Source organism: Oryx dammah, unplaced genomic scaffold (assembly GCF_014754425.2).
Source record: "Oryx dammah isolate SB20612 unplaced genomic scaffold, SCBI_Odam_1.1 HiC_scaffold_25, whole genome shotgun sequence".
NCBI classification, from domain to species: domain Eukaryota; kingdom Metazoa; phylum Chordata; class Mammalia; order Artiodactyla; family Bovidae; genus Oryx; species Oryx dammah.
In genome coordinates, this window is record NW_024070209.1 from 39062524 (window position 1) to 39086337 (window position 23814).

The following is a 23814-nucleotide window of genomic DNA, read 5'->3' on the forward strand; positions in this document are numbered from 1 at the left end:
AATTCAACATATTAATACCATAAAAGATAAAAACCATAATCATCTTGATAGATATAGAAAAAAAATTGACAAAAATTCAACACCCCTTTATTTAAAAAAAAAATCATTAAGAAAACTAGAAATAGGAACTTTCTCAACCTAGTATGAGATATCTATTAATACAAAATAACCACAGTTAACATCATCTGTTTTGGAGAAGGACTGAGAGCTTTCCCCTTTAAATCCCTTTTAAAATCCCCTTAATATCTGATTTCCCTTAAAATCAGATAAGATGTCTGCTCCCAGCTGGCACAGTGATAAAGACTCTGCCTGCCAATGCAGCAGACTCAGGAGATACAAGTGACGTGGGTTTGATCCCTTGCTTGGGAAGATTCCCTGGAGAAGGAAATGGAAACCCACTTCAGTATTCTTGTCTGGAAAATTCCATGGAAAGAAGAGTCTGGTAGGCTACATTCAGTGAGGTCTTAAAAAGAATTCAACATACCAGAGCAACTGAGAACCCATGCACTTGCCACTTATATTCAAGCCAGTACTGAAGGTTCTACAAAGGTCAATCAGGCAAGACAAATAAATCAAAGTAATCCATATGGAAAAGAAGAAGTAAAATTATCTCTAGTTGCAAGTGATCTTACATATTAAAAATTGTAACAAATGCAGAAAAATTTTATACTAAATTAGATCAGCAAATTTCAGAATACAAAATCAATGTATAAACACAATAAGCAATCTGATAATAATATTACAAAATCAATTTCATTAATAATAGCATCAAAATAATAAAATGCTGCTGCTGCTAAGTCGCTTCAGTCGTGTCCGACTCTATGTGACCCCATAGACGGCAGCCCTGGGATTCTCCAGGCAAGAACACTAGAGTGGGTTGCCATTTCCTTCTCCAAATAATAAGATATTTAGGTATAAATTTAACAAAATAAATATAAAACAAACTAAAAATATGAAGTATCATAGAAAGAAATTGAAGATCTAAACAAATGGAAAGACACTCAGAATTCAAGGATTGAAAGCCTTAATATTGAGATGAAAATTCTCCCCACATCCCAAACTGATTTGTAGATTCAATACAATTTGTCTAAATCTGTTTTATTTTGTTTTGCTTTTGCAAAAAATTGCAGACAGATCCTACTGTTTGTATGAAATTGTAAGAGAACCAGAATAGTCTAAACAACCTTAAAAATGAAAATCAAATTTGGAGAATTCATACTTTCTGATTACAAAACTTAGTCAAATCAGTCGCTCAGTTGTGTCTGATTCTTTGAGACCCCATGGACTGCAGCATGCCAGGCCTCACTGCCCATCACCAACTCCCGGAGTTTACTCAAACTCATGTCCATTGAGTCGGTGATGCCATCCAACCATCTCATCCTCTGTCGTCCCCTTCTCCTTCCGCCTTCAAAATTTCCCAGCATCAGGGTCTTTTAAAATGAGTCAGTTCTTCACATCAGGTGGCCAAAGTATTGGAGTTTCAGCTTCAGCATCAGTCCTTCCAATGAATATTCAGAATTGATTTCCTTCAGGATGGTCTGGTTGGATCTCTCTGCAGCCCAAGGGACTCTCAAGAGTCTTCTCCAATACCACATTTCAAAAGCATCAATTCTTTGGCACTCAGCTTTCTTTATAGTCCAATTCTCACATCCATACATGACTCCTGGAAAAACCATAGCTTTAACCAGACAGAACTTTGTTGACAAAGTAATGTCCCTGCTTTTTAATATGCTGTCTATGTTGGTCATAACTTTCCTTCCAAGGAGTAAGCGTCTTTTAATTTCATAACTGCAGTCACCATCTGCAGTGACTTTTGAGCCCCCCAAAATAAAGTCTGTTACTGTTTCCTCATCTATTAACCATGAAGTGATGGGACCAGATGCCATGATCTTAGTTTTCTGAATACTGAGTTTTAACCCACCTTTTTCACTCTCCTCTTTCACTTTCATCAAGAGGCTCTTTAGTTCTTTATCACTTTTTACCATAAGGGTGGTGTCATCTGCACATCTGAGATTATTGATATTTCTCCCAGCAATCTTAATTCCAACTTGTACTTCCTCCAGCCCAGCGTTTCTCATGATGTACTCTGCATAGAAGTTAAATAAGCAGGGTGACAATATACAGCCTTGACGTACTCCTTTTCCTATTTGGAACCAGTCTGTTGTTCCATGTTCAGTTCTAACTGTTGCTTCCTGACCTGCATATAGGTTTCTCAAGAGGCAGGTCAGGTGGTCTGGTATTCCCATCTCTTTCAGAATTTTCCACAGTTTATTGTGATCCACATGGCCAAAGCCTTTGGCATAGTCAATAAAGCAGAAATAGATGTTTCTCTTGCTTTTTTGATAATCCAATGATGTTGGCAATTTGATCTCTGATTCCTCTGCCTTTTCTAAATCCAGCTTGAACATCTGGAAGTTCACAGTTCATATACTGTTGAAGCCTGGCTTGGAGAATTTTGAGCATTCTTTTACAAGTGTGTGAGATGAATGCAATTGTGTGGTAGTTTGAACATTCTTTGGCATTACCTTTCTTTGGGATTGGAATGAAAACTGACCTTTTCCAGTCCTATGGCCACTGCTGAGTTTTCCAAATTTTCTGGCATATTGAGTGCAGCACTTTCACAGCATCATCTTTTAGAATTTGAAATAAATCAACTGGAATTCCATCACCTCCACTAGCTTTGTTCATACTGATGCTTTCTAAGGCCCACTTGACTTCGCATTCTAGGATGTCTGGCTCTAGGTGAGTGATCACACCATCATAATTGTCTGGGTAGTGAAAATATTTTTGTAGAGTTCTGTGCGTTCTTGCCACCTCTTTTTAATATCTTCTGCTTCTGTTAGGTCCATACCATTTCTGTCCTTTAATGTGCCCATCTTGGCATGAAATATTCCCTTGGTATCTCTAACTTTCTTGAAGAGATCTCTAGTTTTTCCCACTCTATTATTTTCCTCTATTTCTTTTCACTGATTACTGAAGGAGACTTTCTTATCTCTCCTTGCTATTCTTTGGGACTCTGCATTCAATTTGGTATATCTTTCCTTTTCTCCTTTGCTTTTCACTTCTCTTCCTTTCACAGCTATTTGTAAGGCCTCCCCAGACAGCCATTTTGCTTTTCTGCATTTCTTTTTCTTGAGGATGGTCTTTATCCCTGTCTCCTGTACAATGTCATGAACCTCCATCCATAGTTCTTCAGGCACTCTGTCTACCAGATCTAATCCCTTGAATCTATTTCTCACTTCCACTGTATAATCATAAGGGATTTGATTTAGGTTATACCCAAATGGTCTAGCGGTTTTCACTACTTTCATCAATTTGAGTCTGAATTTGGCAATAAGGAGTTCATGATCTGAGCCACAGTCAGCTCCAGGTCTTGTTTTTGCTGACTGTATAGAACTTCTCCATCTCCTGAGGATAGACACATACATCAACGAAATACAATTGGGAGTCCAGAAATAAACATTTACGTTTATGTTCAACTAATTTTCTACAAGGATACAAACAATTCAAACAGGCATAAAGAGTCATTTAAATTTTTTTAAATTAATTAATTAATTTAGCTGTATTGGGTCTCGGGCTTCTCTGGTGGCTCAGCTGGTAAAGAATCTGCCTGCAATGTGGGAAACCTGGGTTTGATCCCTGGGTTGGGAAGATCCCCTGGAGGAGGAAACTACTACACACTCCAGTATTCTGGCCTGAAGAATTCCATGGACTGTGTAGTCCATGGGTTCAGAAAGAATGGGACATGACTGAGTGACTCACTTTCACTCTCACTTGGCTCTCAGATGAGGCATGTGGGATCTTTCATTATGGCCTGTGCAGTCCAAAGTGTGGGGTCAGTATTTGCGGCATATGGGCTACTTGCCCCATGGTATGTGGGCTCTTAGTTTCCCGACAAGGGATTGAACCTGTGTTGCCTGCATTGGCAGGTAGATTCTTAACCATTGGACCACGAGGCAGAAGTCCCATGAAGATCCTTTTTAAAGTTATTGAAAATATTCTAAAATTGGGATGATTGAATAACTCCATAATATTACTAAGAATCACTTAATTGTACACTTATAGTAAGTGAATATCTTGGTATGCAGATTGTTACTTGATAAAAATGTTGAACAATCAACTGATTTGACTTCAAACATAAAGATATTCCTTTTAGATTAAAAAGACAACACATAACACAACTTATGATTTTTAAGGGTGGAGAAGAGAGGGATGTTTGGGTGTTTCAAACTTTTGATAGTTGAAATCATATATTTAAATGCATGTTTCATTTTACAGATTGAGAAACTGAGGAAGATTTTCAGTGAATTCCTTGTGCACCAATAAGTTCTAATGAGATCTTGGTCACTGCCAGCATTATCTGACTGAATAAGCCAAAAAGAGAATCACTCAAGTCATGTGGGAAGCAAAGGCAAAGATTAGAGGGAGGCATTCTAGATTTGTTTCAGATCAGCACACATTTGGATGCTTTTAATACTAAACATTTATTAAATGCAAGCAGTCCACTGGGGCAGAGAGAATCTCAAGCTATTTGTAGTCTCCAGCTCCCTGGTCTGAAAAACTGGATTGAGTATCAGTGCATTCTACTTGAGGCTTAAGAACTCTGAATTTATGAAATTGGAAACAGATATTTGCATCACTTTGTACAATTATTCATCCATAGCATGGATATAAGTGTTTTCAGTATATTTTCCTTTAAAGTTGTATAATGTAAAAGATAAATCCCTGGCATATTCTAGAGAGATTCACCTTTTAATGAACCAAATATAGATTTGTGAGTTTGTGTTGATTACCTTATATCTAAATCCCATGAACTCTGAGCTTTGTATAATAGTAGCAGCATAATGTTACCAGAACCTGAAATCATGCTTTTCTGGGATGTTCTGATGGCAGAGAGTACAAAGAAATGACTTCTCTGGAATTGTTCCAGGATAGCATGCTGTCAGGACAATCTGAAGATAATATGCACAGTCCAGTGAAGGCTGCATAATTGCCCATGTTCTATTTTTAACTTACTCTCATGAGTTACATCATTGGCAGTGATAAGCTATTACAATGTGCTCAGATACACATTAAAAATGATTAACTGAGTGTCATGGACTCAGTGATATGATATATTTAAAACTTTGAAGGTTGAGCATTGTCTCCAGTGCTCTTGCCTACAGTGCTCTTTGTTACTTCTCATGTCATGCCATTATTAGGAGAGATGACAGAAAATGGAATGCAGGGAGAAATCAAGTACTCAGATCATTGCTAGATGCCAAGGTCAATGCAAGGTGAGTGACTGCCAAAGGTTCTTTATATTCTGATAAACATAAAAGTGCTTTTCCCCCTTCAACTCTAAACAGCTCACTGATATGTGCTTTTCTTATACCTGCAACAGTCATGGTGATATTTATTTTCTTCATAGACTTTCTTCCTATGACTATTAAAACAGAGCTTCACTTAATAATCAATATAACGTTCATTATCTGAGAATAAATCATCAATGGCATAGAATCATGAATGAGCAAGATTGTTAATATGTTACATTCCTGTTCTCCCAGCCTGTCTCAGTTTGAGTTTTTCTCACCTAAAGAACTTCCCCTTCTACTTCATCTTCTCCCTTCAAGCTGGAGGAATTTCAGATATAAGCCAAGTAGATGAGCCTTTTAAGTGTGTGTGTGCATTCTCAGCTTCCCTGAAATAATTCATGACTCTGGATAAGAGTGAAAGAGAGAGGTAATGAAATGCCCACATGATATTAGAAGGGAAAGGTTGAAAATGAAGGTCTCCATCATGAGCTGGAGTCTATACTTTATAGCTCCTTAACAGGTCTTCAAATCGGGGATTACCTTGAGGGGTCAGTTCCAGCACAAACTAATTTTTGAACTGACCCATGCTTCTATTCAATGAGCTTTCACTAGGCTTTATAAAACTCTTTAAAGTACCATTTTAAAACTGCTTAGAAGAATTAAACTGCCTATTTAAAATACTGTTTAAGAACTGTTCAGAAGAACTAAACTGCCTAAAGTTGTGTAAACTAGGATATCCTTGCAACATTGTGATTCTGGGCTAAAACGAGCCTCTTTAAGATACATTATTCTAGGTTAGGTTAATTTCAAGGCCTAATTGGCCCTAGGGACAACTCCAGCCTAACAGTCTGGAATTCTCTATGCGCCTTGAGGCATCTTGGACCTGAGTGTATGGAGCTCCCAGGGAAGCCAGGACATCAGTCAGTGCTGGTCTGGTGCCCTCAGGTCTGCACTGAGGAACTAGCCGGATTAGTTCAGTCTCAAGTGGTGTCAGTGACCTGCAGCAAAAGGAAGTAAATTCAGTTATTTTGATTTCTAAGAAAGAAACCTCACAATGTTTGCAAAGGTAGTAATTGAAGAGTATCCTTTCTGAGATCATATTCATAGATTCAATCCTAGCTCCCTGACTTTCTGATCTTGAGAAACTGTCCAACCTTTCAATGCCTCATTTTGCTGTGTTATAATATGATGATAACAATATCCTCCTTCAAAGAGTGATTTTTTTTTTTCTTTTTTTGGCCATGCTACATGGCTTGTGGGATCTTAGTTCTCTGACCAGGGACTGAACCCAGGCCCTCAGCATTGAAAGCACAGAGTCCTAACCACCAGACCACCAGGGATTCCCTTCAGAGAGTGATTTTGATGATTAAATGAGATTATGCATATATGCCAGGGTCTGACACATAATAAATTGTCAACAAAGGCTTATATGTGTTAGTGCCAGGACAAACATTTGTATCACTTATATTGTTTTTGGTGATGGTTTAAAGTATGAGATTCAAGATTCAAAAGAACAGATTAGCAGCTCCTCAGAGGAGTCTATGACCTATATGTCAGATAAACCTTATCTGCCTCACTGGGAAATAAATCCTGTTGCCATGCAGCTTGGGGCTTGGCTGACTGCCCTGAGAACAGCTTGTGTCCTGTAGCTCTCACTGGTTAGTTCCCTGCAGTTCTCAGGGAGACTTATGTCTTGAGATGCATTCGTTCACCTGGGGTATTCCAAACTGAGTAAAACAGCACAAAAGTGGTATTTCTGAGCCAAGACATGGAAACAACCTAAATGTCCATATCAGTGGATGAGTGGATAAAGAAGACATTCAGCCACAAGAAGAAAACCCAGTCATTTGTGACAAAACATGATACTTGAAGGCATTTTGCAAAGTGAAGTAAGTCAGGCAGAGAAAGGTAAATACTGTAGATCTCACTTATATTCGGAATCTTAAAAAAAAACAAAACAGAATTCTTAGAAACAGAGAATAGTTAGTGCTTGTCAAGGGCAAGATGTAGAGGTTAGTAGGGGAAATAGTTGAACGTGGTCAAAGGGTACAAACTTTCAGTTATAAGATGAATAAGTCCTGTGGATCTAATGTGCAGCATGGTAACTATAGTTAATACTGTCTCATGTATTTGAAATAAGGTCTTCCCAGGTGGTGACAGTGGTAAAGAATTGCCAGTGCAGGAGACTTAGGAGATGTGGGTTCATTCTCTGGGTGGGGAAGATCTCCAGGAGGAGAGCATGGCAACCCATTCCAGTATTCTTGCTTGGAGAATCCCATGGACAGAGGAGCCTGGAGGGCTATAGTCCATAGGGTCACAGAGTCAGACACAACTGAAGTGACTCAGCAGCAGCAGCATATGTGAAATATAAGAGAATACATTTTAAAAGTTCTTGTCATACACAAAAATCTGTAACTACATGAATTGATGGATGTGTTAACTAACTTGCTGTAATCATTTTGCAATATACACATGTATCAAATCATTACATTGTATACCTCTTTAATTAAAATAGAACTGACACATAACATTATGTAAATTTAGGTGTTGATTTTATACATGTATATATTGCAATATGATTATTACTGGAGCATTAACACCTCTATCTTATCAAATAATTATCATTTCTCTTTTTGTAGTGAGAACATTTAAGATATAAATTTAAGTGTCTTAACAACTTTTATAATACTAAGTATTGTTGATAATCACAACGCTGTGCATGAGATCTCCAGAATTTATTCATCTTCTAATTGCAATTTGTATCTTTTGACCAGTATGTCCTCAAAGCCACCTGAACCCCAGGCTCTGTTAACCATCAATCTACTCTGTTTCTATGTGTTCAGACTTTTTAGATTTTATATCTAAGTAATATAGTACCATATTTGTCTTTTTCTGTTGATTTATCTCACTTAGCATACTGTCCTCATGTTTTATCCATGTTTGCAAATGACTGGATTTCCTTCTTTCTCATGGCTGAATAATATTCCTTTTTCTACATACATACCACATCTTCTTGATCCATTCAGCCGTTGAATGAAGTCAGTTAAAGTTATTGTGAAAAATGCTGCAGTAAACATGAGAGTACAGATATCTTTATTTTTAGATATGCTTTTTCATTTCCTTTGGATATATATCACAAGTGGGATTGCTGGATCATATGGGAGTTCTGTTTTAAATTTTTTTTTGAGGAAACTCCATACTGTTTTCCATAGTGGCTGCACCAACTTACATTCCTACCAATAGTGAACAGAAGGTTTTTTTTTTTTTTTTTTCACATCCTCATCAATATTTTCTATCTCTTGTCTTTCTGATGATAGCCATTCTAACAACTGTGATTTAGTATCTCATTGTGAGATATATATGTATATATACATATATTCTTATATATAAGATCACATCATCTGAAAATAAGGATAATTTTACTTTTCCTTTCCAATTTGACTGCCTTCGTTTCTTTATTTTGTCTAATTGCTCTAGGTAGGAGCCTGGAAGGCTGCAGTCCATGGGGTCACTGAGGGTCGGACAAGACTGAATGACTTCACTTTCACTTTCCACTTTCATGCATTGGAGAAGGAAATGGCAACCTGCCGGGATCCAGCACGGGAGATCCCATCCATGACAAGGTCATGTGGAGAGGCCTGATGGGCAAGGCAAGTCAGGCCTCAGGTGTTCCCCCTGGAATTTCCTGAGCATGTACCCCCAAAACCAGAGTCAGCCTGATTTTATTGTTCTGTGCTTTCCACTCTTCCGACACTCTCTGGAAAGAGTTAACTCAGGGCTTCAGTTAACAGTCTCCTGCAAAAGGAGTGTCTCAGCTCAAACCATTCTGATGGCTCTCTAACTTGCCTGACAGTTAGAGACTTTTACAATTTGTGGGTTGTTTACAGCCCCCCAACCACAAAAGGCACAAAGCTTAAAGCATCTTAAGATACAGAGCCTTTTCTAAGAGCTAAAAATCATATTGGTGATGGGTTTTCACTGTTGACTCAATGACTGCTGCCAGGCCTCCATATTCTTTATCTTTTAGACACCTGAAGGATATTAATCAATGTAATTGGGATATAGAAATAGGAATATAGTAGTTTTGATGTTAGCAACACTAGACTTTTGAGCTAATTACTTTTCTTTGCTATAAATCGCTGTACTCCTTTTACTTGTTACAAATTATTGTATCCTTGCTATGTAAGCATGTAACTTTAGTGCTTTCTGAGAGTGGGCACCAGACTTTGGGAAGAACAACACAAATAAGTCTTCTGGTTGACAAACCCTTATCAGAAAAGGGCCATAAAATGTTAATTGGCCCTCTGGCCAGAAGATGATGTAAATCACCTAAGACTTGTGTATACAATTAGGTATGCAGAGAGAAAGCCTGGTTTTGATAAGAGTCAGGGCCGCTGACGCTGCATAACTTTATATTATCCATTGATCTCTATGTACAATCAAAAAGGTATAAAAGGCCTTTCTAGACAATCGAGGCCAAGCCAGTAGCTGGACTGGTTTCCCCCGTGTCTCCTCTTTACTCTGTTTTCAGGCTGAATTCCCATCTGGGGCATGGAGGCTCACCATGTCTACTTACTTACCCTGGCTTCTAAGATCTGTGAGAGAGAAAACCCACGGTGGGGCACGCTCTGATATTCAAACGGACGCCAGTGGCCCAACATAGATGGTGCAAATCTCTTGTCCTGAGATTTTATTGGCTTTCCACGTAAACCAAGTTATTCAGCATCTTTTCTCCACTAAATTTTCCTACTACACTCTTTCTTCCTAATCGAATCTTATATTAATTAATAAATACGTTTTTCCTTGCCCACGCTGTCCCTACTTCAAATTCCCTGAATCCACCGGGGCTGGACCCTGGCAGCAACCCACTCCAGTGTTCTTGCCTGGAGAATCCCAGGGATGGGGGAGCCAGGTGGGCTGCCGTCTATGGGGTCACACAGAGTTGGAGACGACTGAAGCAGCAGCAGCAGGACTTCTAGTACCATGTTGAATGAGAGAGGGAAAAGGAGAGAGAGGTGAGAATTTTTAAGATCTACTCTCTCAGCAACTTTCAAGTGTTGTTAAATATAGTCACTACGCTGCACATTAGATCCCCAGAACTTGTCTTATATATTTGTACCTTTTGACTACCTTTATCCATTCCCTTCAACCTCACCCCTCAACCTTAGCAACCACCAATCAATTCTCTATTTCTGAGTCCTGTTTTTTTTTGTTTTTTTTTTTTTAGATTCCATATACAAGTGAGACAATATGGTATATGTCTTTTCTGTATCCTGCAATTTTACTAAATTTGTTTATTGATTCTAACTGTTTTTAGTGGAATCTTCAGGATGTTTTGTGTATAAGATCATGTCATCTGCTAATAGAGACAATTTTGCTCTTTCCTCTCTGAATCAAATGCCTTTTATTTCTTATTCCCTGACTAGTCTAGCTAGGGCTTCCAGTAATACACTGAACAGGAGTAGTAAGAGTGGGAACCCTTGTCTTGATCCTGATCTTAGAGGGAAAGCTTTGATCTTTCACAACTGCCTATAGTGTTAGCTGTGGTTTTTCATATTATGACCTTCATTATGTTGAGGTATATTCCTTCTGTGTTGGTTTGCTGAGAGTTTTGATCATGAAAGGCTTTTGTCATATACTTTTTCTGTATCTACTGATATGATCATATGATTTTTTCTTTCATTCTATTAATGTCATGTATCATAAATATTGTTTCACATATGCTGAACCATACTTAGATGTCAAGAATGACTCCCACTTGCCCATGATGTATGATCCTTTTAATGCACTATTTAATTCATTTTGCTAATATTTTGCTGATAATTTATATTCATCAGGGTAATCAGCCTATAGTTTTCTTCTCTTATGGTGTCCTTGTTGTTGTTTAGTTGCTAAGTCATGTCCAACTCTTTTTCATCCCCAAGGACTGTGGCCCATGAGGCTCCTCTTCCCATGGGATTTCCCAGGCAAGGATACTAGAGTGAGTTGCCATTTCCTCCAGGGTACCTTCTCAACCCAGCGACTGAACCCACATCTCCTCCATTTCTTGCATTGCAGGTGGATTCTATACTACTGTGCCAACAGGCATTCCTTACTTGACTTTTGTATCAGGATAAAACTGGCCTAGAAAAAGCAGTTTGGGAGTATGTGTTACTCTTCAATTTTTTTGAAGAGGGTGATAAGGACTGGCATTAATCATTCCTTAAATATTTAGTGGAATTTACCAGTAAAACTTTCTGATCCTGGCTAGTATCAGGATTTTAAAAGCTCTCTAGGTGGTGCAAATATCAGCCAGGATGGAGAACCACTGTTTGAGACCCTTGATACTTCTATCTAGAATGTGACAGGGGTGTCCCTCCACTTCTTCCTTTACCCTACTGCTAGAATAACCTTTCTTAAATATAAACTGTTTGTGACATTTTAATACTTTTAATGTGTCCCTATGGCTCTCCATCACTGCAATCCCAAACATGGATGGTCTTCATTATCTGTCCCTCCACCTCTACGTTTGTCACTTTCCCCTCAAACCACCAGACTGGATAGCCATATTGACCTTAGTGTCATTTTTAAGATGAGTCACTCTCCCTCATAATTCTATGCCTGATATAATAACTTTCTCAGGTTAGAATACTTGCTCCCATTGGTGTATCTGGTTAACTCTAACTTGTTCTCCCAAACAGTTTCCTCCACATAGGGAGAAGACTGAGAATGAAAAGGCTAGAAATGGTCTGTAATTGTGTCTTACAGGCTCTACTGCATTTTTATTAAAAAAAAAAATATATATATATATATATAACAAAAGTTCAACTCAGTCACCATCTCTACTGGCCCCATCTGTTATTTGCACTATGAAAATTTAAAAAATCAAATAATTATATGAATAAATGAATCTTACTATAATGTGTGATATTTAGTATTTGCCACTTCATGGAAAATAGATGGGAAAATAGTTGAAACAGTGAGAGACTTTATTTTCTTGGGCTCCAAAGTCATTGCAGATGGTGACTGCAGCCATGAAATTTAAAAATGCTTGCTCCTTGGAAGAAAAGGTATGACAAACCAAGGCAGCATATTAAAAAGCAGAGACATTACTTTGCCGACAAAGGTCCATCTAGTCAAAGCTATGCTTTTTCTGGTAGTCATGTATGGATTGCGAGTTGGACCATAAAAAAGGCTAAACGCTGCAGAATTGATGCTTTCAAACTGTGGTGTTGGGGAAGACTCTTGAGAGTCCCTTGGACTGCAAGGAGATCAGTCAATCTTAAAGGAAATAAACCCTGAATATTCATTGGAAGGACTGATGCTGAGCTGAGGCTCCAAAACTTTGTCCACCCGATGTGAAGAGCCAACTCATTAGGAAAGACCTGATGCTTGGAAAGATTGTAGGCAGGAGGAGAAGGGGGTGACAGAGGAAGAGATGATTGGATGGCATCACTGACTCAATGGATATGAGTTTGAGCCAACTCTGGGAGATGGTGAAGGACAGGGAAGCCTGTTATGCTCCAGTCCATGAGGTCTCAAAGAGTCAGACACAACTGAGAAACTGAACAACAGCAACAAATAATATGTGGTCAGCTTGTCTATCTTAACCTTGCAAACGTTAGGATCAGTCTCTCGTTTATTTTTTTATCTCTAACACTTATCAGAATCTAAGCTATATGGTAGTTATGGAAAGGTATAACTTTGACTATCAAATGAATGAATGAATGAAGCAAGCACAGACACGTTGAAGCAACTCTCCAAAGTGTCATTTCTTTCCTCACAAAATCTTTTCCCATTCATGGTTTGCTTTTGTGGCATAATTTAATACATCACCACTTTAGACTAGGACTTTAAATACCTTTTGGGTGTCAGAATCACTGCAGGGGAAAAGAATAGAGTTCTCAGCTCTAAAGGTCTCCATCCATCTATGGCAGTTAAGGGCAAAAGAAGCTAAAGTTCCAACAAGAATCTTCTCAAAGGCCTCACCTCATAGGTGATGGTAGGATTGTGTATCTACTTTGGAATGAAATATACAGATGTTTTTTAAATGCTTCACTTTCTTTTGGGATTATATATCTGTCCCAGGATATTCTGTGCCATTTTCTGCCTGCCTTTATAATCAATCTGCAATTAGAGACATTACTGCACTCTAACCAAGAGTAAAGCCCATATTCAGATAGTGTGATCACACCAGACCCCTTGGGGGTAATGCGTACACAATAGGAAATTAATCAGACTAGTGGCCATATTCAGACTACATCTATGCTTTTTCTCTCCTGAGTGAATTGCTCCTCTGGGAGCTATAAGCACAGTTAAAAGTGACCCACGTCTGACAGAGAAGTTTCTTTTAAAATGAAAATGTAGAAAGGCATGATCAGTTTCCTTCTCAGTGAATATGATTGCCCAATGAATATTTAATCATAAACTTTGAAAGTCAAAGCCCCAAACACATCTACTCTTAATAGAAAAGCAACAAACAAATCACTGGACAAGTCTGATGTTTTAAAGGTGATAATTTCACATTATAAATTTTGTTCCTTTATCCTTTAACCTCAAATTCCAAATGAATCTTTGTTTTCAGTCTGTTATTTCCAATCAAGTTAGAGGCAAATGTCATAGCCTCAAACTCAAATTCTTTGAATTAAACAGAACTTTTCTTTAAAGAACATTCCTTGTCTTTGTTAAGTGTTTATCTGTGCCCCATCGTCTCTAACCCTTGCATGCATCTTCTCTCACCTATATCCTTCCCTAAGAAAATCAACAGACTCTAAAATCTCAAGGCCATGGGACCAGAGAACTTAGTCTTCAATAACACTTTACACCGTTAGAATGGTAAGAGTGGAGGCTAGGTGCCATAGGTCAGGGTCAAAGCTCCAGACTGCGTTCTTGACGCTTGAGTTCTGCATCTTCCCTGCATTATGAGTCATGGTTAATGGTATCATCTCTTATCTTCATATTGTCCATGTCTAGAAGCAAGGACTCTCCAGGAATTAGTGTTTTGCATAAGGCCTCAGTCAAGCTAGAATCTACTGAAGAGATTTTGAGAAGACTCTTATCAAGAGAGACACATGCCATTGGTTCACTGCCAGGCTCAGTTTCCCAGTGCTACTCTTGATGCTTTTTTGACAGTTCAGCCCATGAATAACAGCCCGACCACCCACCACTGCTAAATGGCAAGAAAAGGGCACATAGCTACAATCTGCTGACCTCAAATCATCACAGTCATACTCTGAATGCATAAAAAAGTAACATTCAACTTGATTCAATCCATGTTGAGTAGGAGAAAGAGCATAGGCTTTGGAGTACAGGGTCCTAGGTTCAAACCTTAGTTTTGTTACTTTCTATTGCCTTTAATTTTAGGTACATCCACTAGCCTTTTTAAACTTATGCTCCTATTCCATAAAATTAACATATATAGCCTGTTTAGAATATTTTATGGGCACATATTCAATAGGAGCATCCTCATTCTACACTCTGCCTCTCTCTCACACTCCTAGAACAAGAAAATCACAACTCTGTAACCATCTGTAAACATGATTTCATACATACTCAAATATATCCTCCTGCCAATAGAGGAGATGTAGAAGATGTGGGTTCAATCTCTGAGTTGGGAAGATCCCCTGGAGTAGGAATTGGCAACCTGCTCCAGTATTCTTGCCTGGGAAATCCCATTGATTATGAAGCCTGGTGGGTTACAGTCCAGGATCACAAAGAGCCTGACAGAGCTGAGGGACTGCCTAACTAATCGACCAATGTGTAATAAACCTTGTTGATAAGGGAAGAAAGAGGGAAAAATGTTCTAAGGAAGAAATGAAGACTAGTGCTCTGTAGATAAGCTGGTGATCTTTGCAGCTTTGTTGAGATCAGACACAGGGCATGCTGGCATTCCCAGGGCAAGTTGGAAGGTTTTTGGACGATCTAGTTAGAAATCACCTAATGGGTTCCCTTCAGACTCAAGAGAGCCCTTAGGAAATCATCCCTAATCCCATATTTCAGATAGTGCATAAAATCAGGATCCCTTTAAGTGCTTCAGGAGGGTTATCTCTGTGTTCTTTTCATGGATAAATAAATGATGAGAAGGTTGCCTGGGAGACTGGGAACTCAAGTAACCCAAGAGTTTTGTCAACCCAAGAAGCAAACAGACCAAAGACTATAAATACAGAAAGACCAGTTCTTCCCCAAACGGAAGATGCTAAGCCTGGGCAGCCCAGCAGACAGAGGGGTAGACTGGCATGCAAGCAGAGGAAATGCATTTTTAATTCCTGCAACTGAGATTCCTGCTACAAAAGGTTTGAGCCAGTCTTGTTTATGCTTTTGTCTTTAACTGCAAAGACATGCCAAGTAGGAGATGCTAGCCAGGATCAAAATGTAGAATCAGTTTGCCTTGGCAAAGTTGTAGTCTTCCCCTAGTGTACAATTAGCCCTTCCTAAAAAGTGAGTAGAGAGGCATTTGAGAAAGAGAGGGAGAAAGGGAGGAAAAAAAGGCAAGGAGAGAAAAGGAAGATGCGGAGTTGGTTGAGGTTTCTTCAGTACTAAGTGCTGTTTGAAATGTTACTTACCTACTAGTGATAAAAGAAAACGTCCTTCTATGTAAGCATCTGTTTAATTTTATTTCTAGTTTCTTTACATTCTAACTGTTTGCTGTAGCTGTCAAGAAAGAATTCTCATTTCTGTTTACGAAAATGCTTTTCTGGGTTCAAGTTAAACACAGAAAACCTGACCCAAGCTTTGGGAACTAAGCTTGTATGGGCTCCCAGCATGGGATCCTTTATGAGGTCTGGGAGGGCCTTTTTTACAACCATCTATGTCATATTAATGCCTCTGTCTCACAGAAATCTCCTGAGAAGCAAAACAGCTGAGAAAGGAATAAAATCTGGTGGTTGTTGGCTTAATGGGCAGCCAGGGAGTTTGGATCTCTATCCATTTTCATGAGCTTTAGCACAAAGCTGAAACAAAGACATGGGTAGGAGCTAACAGGAGGGCTCTTCTTGTCTCTCAAAGTAGACATCACTATGTCTGCAAACAACAATCCTGATATCAATCTCACAGTTACATGGAACTTCACAGTGCACAAAGACCATTGTATATCTGTATGTATATATGTGTATTTTCATGTGTGGATACGTATATGTATGTGTGTGTGTATACATTTGTATGGATATATGTGTGTGTGGATACATGTATGTGTGTGTATACATATCGCTTCATGGGAAATAGATGGGGAAACAGTGGAAACAGTGTCAGACTTTATTTTGGGGGGCTCCAAAATCACTGCAGATGGTGATTACAACCATGAAATTAAAAGACGCTTACTCCTTGGAAGGAAAGTTATGACTAACCTAGATAGCATGTTAAAAAGCAGAGACATTGCTTTGCCAACAAAGGTCCGTCTAGTCAAGGCTATGGTTTTTCCAGTGGTCATGTATGGATGTGAGAGTTGGACGTGAAGAAAGCTGAGTGCTGAAGAATCGATGCTTTTGAACTGTGGTGTTGGAGAAGACTCTTGAGAGTCCCTTGGACTGCAAGGAGATCCAACCAGTCCATTCTAAAGGAGATCAGTCACAAAAATAAACTCAAAATGGATTAAAGAGCTAAACATAAGACCAGAAACTATAAAACTCCTAGAGGAGAACATAGGCAAAACATTATCTGACATAAATCACAGCAGGATCCTCTATGATCCACCTCCCAGAATACTGGAAATAAAAGCAAAAATAAACAAATGGGATCTAATTAAAATTAAAAGCTTCTGCACAACAAAGGAAACTATAAGCAAGGTGAAAAGACAGCCTTCAGAATGGGAGAAAATAATAGCAAATGAAGCAACTGACAAACAACTAATCTCAAAAATATACAAGCAACTCCGGAAGCTCAATTCCAGAAAAATAAATGACCCAATCAAAAACAGGCCAAAGAACTAAATAGACATTTTTCCAAAGAAGATATACGGATGGCTAACAAACACATGAAAAGATGCTCAACATCACTCATTATCAGAGAAATGCAAATCAAGACCACAATGAGGTACCATTTCACACCAGTAAGAATGGCTGTGATCCAAAAGTCTACAAGCAATAAATGCTGGAGAGGGTGTGGAGAAAAGGGAACCCTCTTACACTGTTGGTAGGAATGCAAACTAGTATAGCCACTATGGAGAACAGTGTGGAGATTCCTTAAAAAACTGGAAATAGAGCTGCCTTATGACCCAGCAATCCCACTGCTGGGCATACACACCGAGGAAACTAGAATTGAAAGAGACATGTGTACCCCAACATTCATCGCAACACTGTTTATAATAGCCAGGACATGGAAGCAACCTAGATGTCCATCAGCAGATGAATGGATAAGAAAGTTGTGGTACATATACACAATGGAGTATTACTCAGCTATTAAAAAGAATACATTTGAATCAGTTCTAATGAGGTGGATGAAACTGGAGCTGATTATACAGAGTGAAGTAAGCTAGAAAGAAAAACACCAATACAGTATACTAACACATATATATGGAATTTAGAAAGATGGTAATCATAACCCTGTATGCAAGACAGCGAAAGAGACACAGATGTATAGAACAGACTTTTGGACTCTGTGGCAGGCAGGGAAGGTGGGATGATTTGGGAGAATGGCATTGAAACATGTATACTATCATGTAAGAAATGAACCTAGACTAAACCTAACCCTAACCTTAAATTTTATTAAAATACAAAAAATAAAAAAATAAAAAAATAAAAAAAATAAAAATAAAAGCAAAGTGGTATAATTTTTTCAGAAAAAATAAAAATAAATAAAGGAGATCAGTCCTGGTTGTTCTTTGGAAGGAATGATGCTAAAGCTGAAACTCCAGTACTTTGGCCACCTCATGTGAAGAGCTGACTCATTGGAAAAGGCTCTGATGCTGGGAGGGATTGGGGGCAGGAGGAGAAGGGGACGACAGAGGATGAGATGGCTGGATGGCATCACCGACTCGATGGACGTGAGTCTGTGTGAACTCCGGGAGTTGGTGATGGACAGGGAGGCCTGGCGTGTGCAATTCATGGGGTCGCAAAAAGTCGGACACGACTGAGCGACTGAACTGAACTGAACTGAATACATATTTATCCATTATTTAATCCTCATAGGCAATAAAAACTGGGAAATAGTGCTCCTTATTCCTTTTCATACAGATAAGAAAGGGGGGGCTCAAAGTGATAAAGTAAATTGTCCTATGTCAATGAGACAGTATCAGGCAAAGCTGGGATAGGAGCTCAGATTCTGTGACTTCAAGTCTGATATACTTGAACTATGCTTTTAAATTATACAGGGAAACTGAGGCACCAGAAGAGATTTAGTGACTTACCTAAGGACACATGGCTGGTGAGAAGCAGAACCCAAAGTAAACAGATTGCTCTGAAATGACCAAGAACCGTCACAGGGAGAGAGGAAGGGACTGGTTGGTAAGGTCTGGTGGCCTGCCTCGCATGACTCCATGACACGGTCATCCCTTTGGAAACTGAAAAACACACAGCAGAGGCCTTACAAGAGGAGGAAAGGGCCGTGTGTGTGTGTGTGTGTGTGTGTGTGTGTGTGTGCGCGCGCGCGCGCACTCAGTCATGTCCCGCTTTGTAATCCCATGGGCTGTGTGTGTGTGTGTGTGTGTGTGTGTGTGTGTGTGTGCGCATGCGCGCGCGCGCGCTCTCAGTCATGTCCCGCTTTGTAATCCCATGGACTGTAGCTCACCAGGCTCCTCTGTCCATGGAAAAGTGCCTTAGAAGAGGAGAAAAAGAGAAAATGTACTTGTTCATTTGTCCCCTGCCCACAGTCTCTTCATATGGCATCGAGTTCTTCTTCCCAGGATTTTTAACATCTCAGAGGTAAGAGCAAATAAACAGAGCAGAAGGTTTAAGGTGAAACTGAGCTTCCACCCCACCTCAACAGTTTCAAAGCCTATCTTTCTTCACCGGCATCAGCAATGGGGTGGGAGGCCTCAGCCATCGCCAGCAGGGGGGGCCACAGAGCTCCCTCAGCCCCACGATGTTGGTTGGCTCAGCAGCTGTGAAGCACACACTTCCATTTCAGCTGCTAGATTTAAATTGTGTGTGGGGAGGGCACGGAGGGGTGGGTGCGTGTGTGTAGAGAGGGTGGCTCTGGAAGCCTTCCATTTAATTTATGAACCTTCACGGATAGCCACACTCATAACTAAGGTGCTATTTCCGGGATCTGACACATTTAATTTTGTGGTTGCCAGGTTTCTTTCATTTTTAGGAAAAGTAGTTACAGCCCTATTTGGAGTTTCCAAATTTAAAGCTGAATCCAAGTTTTTACTCTATCCTTGCTATAAACGGAATCCTAATCATTTTGAGGGCCTCACAGAAAAATGTGTAAGCACAAGACTCATCTTTTTCACACATTTTTGTTTCCCCTTTATACAATGAGAACAATGGTACCCACTACAAACACTTGTGGGGGTAGAGTGAGCGGCATCTCAATATCACTGATCTTGGCTTGAGATTAGCCTACAGAAAAGAACCTCAGACTTCCTGTCCGGAAGCTCGAAGGCTATGGAGAGCCAGGATGTGTTCAGTTGCTCTGTTGTGTTTGACTCTTTGTGAGCCCATAGACTGTAGCCCGCCAGGCTCCTCTGTCCATGGGATTCTCCAGGCAAGAATACTGGAGTGGGTTGCCATTCCCTCCTCCAGGGGATCTTCCGGACCCAGGGATCGAATCTGCATGGCATCTCCTGCATTCGCAGGTGGGTTCTTTACCACTGAGCCACCTGGAAAGCCCCTGGCCTCGGGGTAAAAAGCCCTCTGTTGATCTTTTGTTTATCTTTCGGTTTCTTTCCCTGTATAACTGAACTGTTAGTTTCTTCCACATAGGATTGTTCAGAAGATTGAGTTACTTATGTTAATTACAGAGGCCCTTAGACTTACAAGTGTCCAATAAAATTTAGCTATTGTCACTGCTATTATTGTCTCCATTAGGTAGCTTCTGTGAGGAGGAGACAGCAAGAGTTTACATTCATAAGGCAAAATGCTCTGTGAAGTTCTGATCCATAAAAAAATAAAAGCAACTGCTCTTCTAGAGGATGTGTGAGGTGTGCGTGCATACTCAGTCACTAAGTCGTATATGACTCTGTGACCCCATGGACTATAGCCTGCCAGGCTCTTCAGTCCACGAGATTTTCCAGGCAAGAATACTGGAGTGGGTTGCTGTTTCCTTCTCCAGGGTATCTTCCCGATGGGCTCGAACTCATGTCTCCTGCGTCTCATCTTCACTGGCAGGCAGATTCTTTACCAGTGGGGGGCCACCACAATTTGATTGTAATAAACTCAGACTACATGTTTTCTATAGTTCAACTTCCTTTCAGCAAAGAATTTGTTTGCTTTAGACCAGTGAAAAGGATTTGGTTTGTGGTGTGTGCTTTGCTTGCAGGAAAAAGACCAAGCTGTGTGAAGACACTGTTCTCTGAGCAGAAACAACTAGAGAATCTTACTCTGCATCTTCAGGAATGGGAATGATGACTATTGAAGATCTGGTCACTTGGTTTGTGAGTCACTGTGAAGATTTAATGGGGTCAGCAATAGTGGCATCACACTCTGGCTGTGGCCTGGGTGATAATCCTTTGGAAATATCAGTGGAGCAAGGGAGGGGTGGCCCATGACGACTTGTCCAAAGTCACACAACCAACAGTTCCTGCAGTCAGGCAAGTGGTCTGATTTCAGAACCTATTGAGACATAGCCCCACTTGGACTTTTGAGACTTGGTTTATGTTGTTTTTTAATAGAAAAATATGAGGAAAGTGAAGTTCTAATTGTCATCTTACAGAAGAGAGGAGGGAATTTGCAATGATCCTGTTGTGAATATGGGGTGCTTCATGATGCAGGAATTACTTGGTAGAATATTCAACAGGTCAATTCTAAAGGAATCCCCAAGGATGTTTCTCTCAGCAGACTGTATGAGAATCCCATCAGAACAGGGATGACTTGGTGTCATTCTCAAGTTAGTCTCTTTGGTTCATAGGGTTTCCTGAGAGAAGATATTCTATGAAGAGTTTTCAGTTATCAATCAAAGCTTGAATTAATCCCAAAGTGTGGAGTTAGACCACTGTGCCTGGCACTGTGGTAGTCCAACAATGGCAACATGGCAGCTAACAAAGAAATACTGTTACAGGACTTCCTGTAACAGAAATACACCAGGACTTCCCTGGTGGGCCAGTGACTAAGACTTTGTGCTCCCAATGCAGGGGGCCCAGGCTTGACCCCTGGTCAGGGAACTAGATCCCACATGCTGCAATTAAAACTTGGCACAACCAAATAAATATTAAAAAAGAAACAGTCTATTTTTATTGAAATCTTTTGCCACAACATCACTTTGTCAAAGTGAAGAGTATTTTGCTCCTCAAAAAATTATTTATGAAAAATGCACGAATTTGGTTGCTTATTTATGGTGAGAAGTTGTTCTAGAATTATGACACTCCCCCTGCAAGTCTCACCCTTCCTCTTTACAGAGGCAAACTAATAGATGTTCAAAACAAAGCAGTCATGGGAAAGGTTGCAATGATTTCCTACCTTATTTTCTGATGCAGAAGAGAAAAAGAATGTATAAAATCATAAACTTTATCACCATCTTCAAAACTGTCAAAATCAAAGCCTCTTGGTAAATGTATTTAATGGAGTTCAGAAAAACCTCACCATGTCCAGCCACTAAAGAAAAAGAAACACTTATTCTTCATCCGTGGTGTCAGGGAGGGCACGTGTTTGACAAAGATAACATGGATTTTCCTGCCCTTCCTCCCTTTGGAGGAGGGCAAAGAAAAGTGTCAGGCACAGTACTGTGGGTGCTGGGTGATTGTGACCATCCTCCTCACCCCACTGCCATAACCAGGGCTTGGGCCACAGGACAGAGGTTCTCAACGTTTTGGAGCACCAGTCAATGCAGCCTGGGCAAATGCACTATATCTAGAGCCTGTGGAGGGACTCTGTGCCAGTCTTTGAGGGGTTTATGTGGCAAGAATAGGATTAATTTCTTCTAATTACATTTCAAGACATGGCCTTCCCACACCACAAATACCGATTTGACCAAAAAGTTCATTTGGGTTTTTCTGTAAGATGTTATGGGCTTCCCTAGTAGCTCAGCTGGTAAAGAATCTGCCTGCAATGCAGGAGACCCAGGTTCCATTCCTGGGTCAGGAAGATCCCCTGGAGAAGGGATAGGCTACCCATTCCAGTGTTCTTGAATTTCCCTGGGGGTTCAGATGGTAAAGAATCCGCATGCAATGTGGGAGACCTGGGTTCAATCCCTGGGTTGGGAAGATCCCCTGGAGGAGGGCTTGATAACCCACTCCGATACTCCTGCCTGGGGAATGCCCATGGAGAGAGGAGCCTAGTGGGCTACCATCCATAGGGTCACAAAGAGTTGGACAGGACTAAGCGACTAAGCACACAAAAGGTGTGTATGGATGTACAATACTTGCCCATTGGCTAGGAAACTCTGGAGGATTTTTCAGTGCTGGCCTCTTAGTCTTTACATCTTCTAAGCTAAAGGATACCCTCGATTACATGAGCTTTCTCTTTTCTCTCTGCCATATGCCAAGCAGTTGTAGCTGCTGCTGGTTTTTCCTGACAGGTCTGCATCCAGTAACAGAACTTCAACTTCACCCCCTGAAATTCCATCTCTTCAAGAACCAAGCAATGTCTCTTTATAAATATTAGTGCTGCTTCTTGAAATACAGAATGTTTCACTGGGAAAGGGGTCTCACATTACATCCCATAGACCCTTGGTTCTCCTGGAATCTCAAGAGTATTTTATGATCAAATAGGTTCCAGTCTGTGTTGCAGTGTTTCATTCAGCACTTAAATCTGCCTCTTGGCTTTCAAAGTCATGTATTGCTTTACAGTCTATTTTCACACTTTCATAGCCTTCTTTCTCCAATCACTCAATTATTTATTTAACCTGGATCTAATCCTCAGGGGTCAGGCTAGCATTGTCCTCATTTTTGAGGCAGGAAAATGAAGTGGTGAGGGTGCATGAGAGGACAGAAAGAGGCACTGTGCTCATCACAGAACCAATTCAGAATGTGGAGTTAGAATACATAGCCTTTCTCACATAGTCCTGTACTATGTCCCTATGTGGACACGCACCACACACACACACACACACACACACACACACACACACGTAGATTATATACTGACTGTATAGAAGGTAAGCTGTGAAAAAGTGGAGGTTTACAAAATTATTCTATCTGGTCATATACCTTAGAAATTCACCAAAGAATATTTAGTTCTCTGTAGATAAATCTTTTCTCCTAACCTTCTTTGATTCTTAGATTTCTTGAAGGACATTGATAAGTGAGGAGCAAGTCAATACTAAGTCACTGTAGGAGCTTATTGTCCTAGTATTAATTCTCCTGTGGTTTAAGTTTAGTGGTCTTTTCTTGTTTGCTTTTTTTTTTCCTTTGATGTTACAGGCACAGAACAATGTGGAGTGGTAGCTCGCCTGAATTTTGAAAAATCACTTGGATTAATAATTCAGTCAGATACCTTCTTCATCTCTCCTC